This window comes from Myotis myotis, unplaced genomic scaffold (assembly GCF_014108235.1).
Source record: "Myotis myotis isolate mMyoMyo1 unplaced genomic scaffold, mMyoMyo1.p scaffold_m19_p_4, whole genome shotgun sequence".
Classification (NCBI taxonomy): Eukaryota; Metazoa; Chordata; class Mammalia; order Chiroptera; family Vespertilionidae; genus Myotis; species Myotis myotis.
Genome location: NW_023416346.1, coordinates 102,300,705 through 102,307,003, shown reverse-complemented (window position 1 = coordinate 102,307,003; position 6,299 = coordinate 102,300,705). Strand labels below are relative to the sequence as shown.

General features: G+C 45.2%; 1 pseudogene; it reads left to right on the top strand.

Annotated features, from left to right (window-relative positions):
• The first annotated feature begins 4,915 nt into the window (after positions 1-4,915).
• LOC118653850 lies at positions 4,916-5,412 on the top strand (annotated as a pseudogene).
• The last annotated feature ends 887 nt before the right edge of the window (positions 5,413-6,299 follow it).

The following is a 6,299-nucleotide window of genomic DNA, read 5'->3' as shown; positions in this document are numbered from 1 at the left end:
CCTGATCTGCCCTGCTCTGTGTGTGACAAGGGGCAGTGCCCCAACTCCCCTATCGGCCATACTCTGTGAGTGACAGGGGGGAGCTCCTCAACTCCCTGATGTGCCCTGCTCTGTGTGTGACAGGGGGTGGTGCCACAACCTCCCCATCGACCCTGCCTTGAGTGTGGCAGGGGGCGGTGCCCCAACCCCCCAATTGGCCCTACCCTGAGCGTGACTGAGGGTGGCACCGCAACCTCCTGATCCGCCCTGTTCTGTGCATGACAGGGAGCGGTGCCCCAACTCCCCAATCAGCCCTGCTCTGAGCCCGGCCAGGGGCTGCACCTAGGGATTGGGCCTGCCCTCTGCCACCCGGGAGCAGGCCTAAGCCAGCAGGGCGTTATCTCCCGAGGGGCCCCAGACTGCGAGAGGGCACAGGCCGGGCTGAGGGACCCACCCATCCCCCCCGAGTGCACAAATTTTTGTGCACCGGGCCTCTAGTCCTATCTAATAAAAGAGAAACATGGTAAATAGCCGTACGTCCACTACCCTTCCCATTGGCTTATCAGGGCAATATGCAAATTAACTGCCAGCCAAGACGGCGGCCGGCAGCCAGACAGCTTGAAGTGAACATGAGGTTTGCTTGCTTCAGTGACAGAGGACTCCAACGTTCCCCGCCTGCTGCTGCCGGCCTCTGAGTGTGCAGTTTGAAACATTGTTACAAATATAGAAGCTGAACAAAACCCCAGAAACCTGCTTTCAGCCAGCCAGGATCTCAGAGCTGGAGTTGAAACAGTGTTTCGATTATAGAACCCAAACAAACCAGATACCTGCTTTCAGCAGCAGAGGCCAAGGAACTGGAGCCAAGCCTCAGAGCTAAACCTGGACCAGAATAAAAAAAGAAAAAAAGGAGCGGTTGGGAGCTTCAGTCACCCGCCAGCCTGAAAAAAGCTCTCAACCCCTTACCCAGTCTGGCCAGGCACCCCAGTGGGGACCCCCACCCTGAAGGGTGCGTGACCAGCTGCAAACAGCCATCATCCCCTCACCCAGGCTGGCCAGGCACCCCAGTGGGGACCCCCACCCTGATCCAGGACACCCTTCAGGGCAAACCAGCCGGCCCCCACCCGTGCACCAAGCCTCTATCCTATATAGTGAAAGGGTAATATGCCTCCCAGTACCGGGATCAGTGTAGCCGCGAGGCCTCCCGGCACCAGGATCAGCATGACAGGGGGCTGCGCCCAAACCCCCTGATGGCCCTGCGGCTCTGTGTGTGACAGGGGGTGCGGCCACAACCTCCCTATCCGCCCTGCTCTGTTCGTGACAGGGGAAGGCACCCCAACCCTGTGATCGGCCCTGCTCTGTGCCTGATATGGGGGAGCTCCCCAACCCCCTGATCGCCCTGTGGCTCTGTGTGTGACAGCGTGCGGAGCCCCAACCTCCCCCCCCCCCCACGGGTCCTGCTCTGTGTGTGACGGGGTAGAGCTATAACCTCCCCATCGGCCCTGCCCTGAGTGTGACAGGGTGCAGTGCCCCAACCCCCTGCTCTGCCCTGCTCTGTGTGTGACAGGGGGCAGTGCCCCAACTCCCCTATCGGCCCTACTCTGTGAGTGACAGGGGGCAGCGCCCTAACCCCCTGATTGGCCCTGCTCTGTGCGTGACAGGGGGTGGTGCCACAACCTCCCCATCGACCCTGCCTTGAGTGTGACAGGGGGCAATGCCCCAACCCCCGAATCGGCCCTACCCTGAGCGTGACTGAGGGTGGCATCACAACCTCCCAATCTGCCCTGCTCTGTGCATGACAGGGGGCGGTGCCCCAACTCCCCAATCAGCCCTGCTCTGAGCCCGGCCAGGGGCTGCACCTAGGGATTGGGCCTGCCCTCTGCCACCCGGGAGCAGGCCTAAGCCAGCAGGGCATTATCTCCCGAGGGGTCCCAGATTGCGAGAGGGCACAGACCGGGCTGAGGGACCCCCCTCCCTCCCCCTGAGTGCACAAATTTTTGTGCACTGGGCCTCTAGTCCTATCTAATAAAAGAGTAATATGCAAATTAACCATCACTCCAATACACAAGATGGCTGCCCCCATGTGATCAAAGATGGCCACCCCCATGTGGACACAAGATGGCTGCCACAAGGTGGCCAGCAGGAAGGGGAGTTGGGAGGAACCAGGCCTGAAAGGGGGGGCAGTTGGGAGTGATCAGGCCTGCAGGGGAGGACAATTAGGGGCAACCAGGATGGCAGGGGAGGGTAGTTAGGAGCTATCTGATCAGCAGGGGAGCAGCTAGGCGTTGATCAGGCTGGCAGGGGAGTGGTTAGGGGGTGATCAGGCTGGCAGGCAGAAGCGGTTAGGGGAAACAGGCAGGCAGGCAGGTGAGCGGTTGGAAACCAGCAGTCCTGGATTGTGAGAGGGATGTCCGACTGCCCATTTAGGCCCAATCCTGGACATCCTTCGAGGGGTTTTAGATTGGAGAGGGTGCAGGCTGCACTGAGGGACACACACCCCCCATGCATGAATTTTGTGCACTGAGCCTCTAGTAAATTTATAATCCCTTACCACTTTGGCCTCATGCATTTCTCTTTCAGCGACCCTAATAACTACCCCCTCTACTATTCTCTGTATCTGTGAGTTTTTTGGTTTGGTTTGGTTTGGTTCATTCATTTGTTTTGTTTTAGATTCTACATATAAAATAACTCATGTAATATTTGTCTTTCTCTGCATGACTTATTTCATTTGGCATAATACCCTCTAGGTTCATCTAAGTTATTGCAAATGACAAGATTTCATTCTTTTTATTGCTGAAAAAATAGTCCATTGTGTATATATATATATATATATATATATATATATATATATATATATCATCTTCTTTATCCATTTATCTATCAATGGACTCCTAGGTTGCTTTAATATCTTGACTATTATAAATAATGCTGCAATAAACATAGGGATATATATATATATATATATATATATATATATATATATTCATTTTCTTCAGATAAAACCCAGAAGTGGAATTACTGGAGTGTATGATAGTTCTAGTTTTAATTTTTAAAAGAATCTCCATACTGTTTTCAATAGTGGCTGCACCAATCAACAAAACAAAAAGACAACCTACTGAATGGGAGAATATATTTGCAAATGACATATCTGTTAAGGGGTTAATGTCCCAAATATATAAAGAACACATACAACTCAATATAAAGAAAAACAAATCTCTTTAAAACTAAACAAAAAAAGACTAGAGAACCTGAGTATATATTTCTCCAAAAAAGATATACAGATGGCCAACAGACATATGAAAAGATGATACCATATGATTTCACTTACATGTGGAATATAATGAACAAAATAAACAAACTAAAGAAAATAGAAACAGATTCATAGATACAAAGAACACACTGACAGCTGTGTTTTAATAAGCCCTCCAAGTAATTCTAATGAAGGCTCAAGTTTGAGATATACTGGCATATAGTATTAGTATAGATTTGGGAAGCCTACATAATGAAGTTAGAACTAGATTTTCCACCCAAAATGACCTAAAGCCAATTGGTGAGGAGCAAAGAGAAAATTAGGCCACCATAATAAAATACCACAGACTGTGTGGTTTAAGCACGAGGTATTTATTTTGTCACAGTTCTAGAGGCTGGAAAGTGTAAGATCAAGGTTCCAGCATGGTCTAATTTCTGGTAGGACTCTCTTACTGGTTTGTAGACAGTGGCTTTGTTCTCCCATGGCCTCAAATTGCAAGGGTAGGGGAGAAAGTGAGCTCTCTGGTATCTCTTTTTATAAGGACACTTATTCTATTGGATCAGGGCACCAACCTTATGACCTCATTTAACATTAATTATCTCCATCAAGGCCCTATCATCAAATAAAATCACATTCAGAGTTGGGGCTTCAACATATGAACTTCGGGGGGAACACAAACATTCAGTCTATATCAGGAGTTTAACAAATTAATCATTGGTCTAGGACAGTGGTCAGCAAACCGTGGCTTGCAAGCCACATGCGGCTCTTTGGCCCCTTGAGTGTGGCTCTTCCACAAAATACCACGTGCGGGCGCACGCGTACAGTGCGATTGAAACTTCGTGGCCTGTGCGCTGAACTCAGTTTTCTGCCTGGGCGAGTCTATTTTGAAGAAGTGGTTTGGAAGTGGGGGGTGTCGTTCTGGCGACGGGAGATGCGGTGCAGGTGGGCCGCGGGATACACAGCGAGGGGGAGGCGCACACGATTCATGCAGGAGTTGAGTGAGCCAGTCAGTCAGCAGTCTCATGTGCAGTGGTTAGTGCTAGTCACTTCCCCAATTCAGGCGTGGGTGGCAAAAGTACCTACTCAAAGCATAAAGTTACCTGTATTTTTCCAACCAGCTGCAAATCCTACAGGTATTTTTGTCATCAATTTAAGAATTATAATTATTTTGTGTTGGTGGTTTTATTATTATAAAATGAAACATTATTTTAGGTGCCCTGTTTGACATGGCTACAAAGAAGAAGCAAAGAAAAACAAAAGACGAAAACCGTGAATTTAAAGTTGAATGGATCGAAACTTTTGCATTTATTCAAAACTTAAATGGCCTTCCGACCTGTCTTATTTGTCAGGAAAAATTGGCACATAACAAGAAATCAAATTTGGAGGGACACTTTGCAACTAAACACGTGTCATTTAGTACTAAATATCCTGTCGGTGATGCAAGGAAGAAAGCAGTTGAGGAACTTCAGAAGAGTCAAGAAAAATCAAGTTCTGTATTTAATTACTGGATGCAATCTTCCAATAATGTTAATATTGTAAGTTTTGTGGTTTTTCAAGAGATTGCTAAGAGAGGAAAACCATACACAGACGGCAAATACATAAAAAGTTGTTTTATAAATGCATCCGAAGAGCTATTTCAGGATTTTAAGAACAAAGCAGATATTCTAAAAAAAATTAAAGAGTTACCATTGTCTGCTAAAACAGTGAAAGATAGAACAGTCAAAATGTCTTTGAATATAACTAACCAGCAAGTCAAAGATCTTAAATTGGTTTCAGCTTTATCAATAGCAGTTGACGAGTCTTGTGACAGAAATGATACAGCGCAAGTTTCACCTTTTGTACGATTTATTTTACCTACAGGTCCTAAAGAAGAACATTTAGGATTATTGCCACTCAAAGGTCAAATACGTGGAGAGTATATAGCAAATGCTGTAATTGAGTGCATTGAAAAAACATCATATTCCACTCGGTAAAATTGTCTCAATTTCAACAGATGGGTCGAAAAGTATGACCGGCATAAGAAACGGGTTTGTTGCTATTTTGAAAGAAAAAATTAATCACAAGATACTTACCATTGCATCATTCATCAAGAAGCGCTTTGTGCGCAGACATTTCCAGAAGAAATTTGCAAAGTTATGGAATTAGTGATTAAGATTATCAACTCCATTATAGCTAAAGCTCTTAATCATCACCAATTTAAAGAATTTTTAGTTGCAATGGAGAGTGAGTACGCAGATCTTCTGCTGCATAACAAGGTACGTTGGTTATCAAGAGGAAAGGTTTTGAAACGTTTCGCTTCCTTATTAACAGAAATCAAAGCATTTCTCTTTGAGAAGGGCGTTCACTATCCAGAACTAATGAACGATCAGTGGATCCAAAATTTTTGTTTCATGGTAGACATTATGTCTCATCTAAATCAGCTTAATCGTAAACTACAGGGGAAAGGAAACACAGTTTTTTCGATGTTAGAAGTTATTTCATTCGAAAACAAATTATCTCTTTTTGCTCAAGATTTTGAAAGAGAAACTTTGATTCACTTTCCAAGCCTGTTGAAACATTGCCAAGAAAATAATTCTGATATTGACATTTGCTATTTCAAAACAACACTTTTAAATATGAGGGAAGCTTTTCTCAACAGGTTTCAGGAATTCAGAAACAGCAAAGCTACGTTAGCCTTTGTTAAAAAACCTCTCAATTCTACTGTAACAGAATTAAGTTTTTCTCTCTTTAATATTGACATTGGCAACTTTGAAATGCAATTGCTGGATTTAAAAAACAAAGAACTGTGGAGCTCGAAATTTGAACGTCTTTGTGCTGATATAGAAATATTGGAGAAAAACAAATGTGAACTTAGTTCACAGCACAAGTGGTCTGCTTTAAAAGACCTGGAGAAGGAAGATATGTTGATTTTTAACACCTGGAATAGTAATCCTGACTCATATAATCAACTGAAAAAACTAGCATTTGCTGTTCTTTCCTTATTCAGGTCTACATATTTATGTGAACAATCATTTTCAAGCATGAACCTTATCAAGAGTGAATTGAGAAGTTGTCTTATTGATGAGAACCTGGA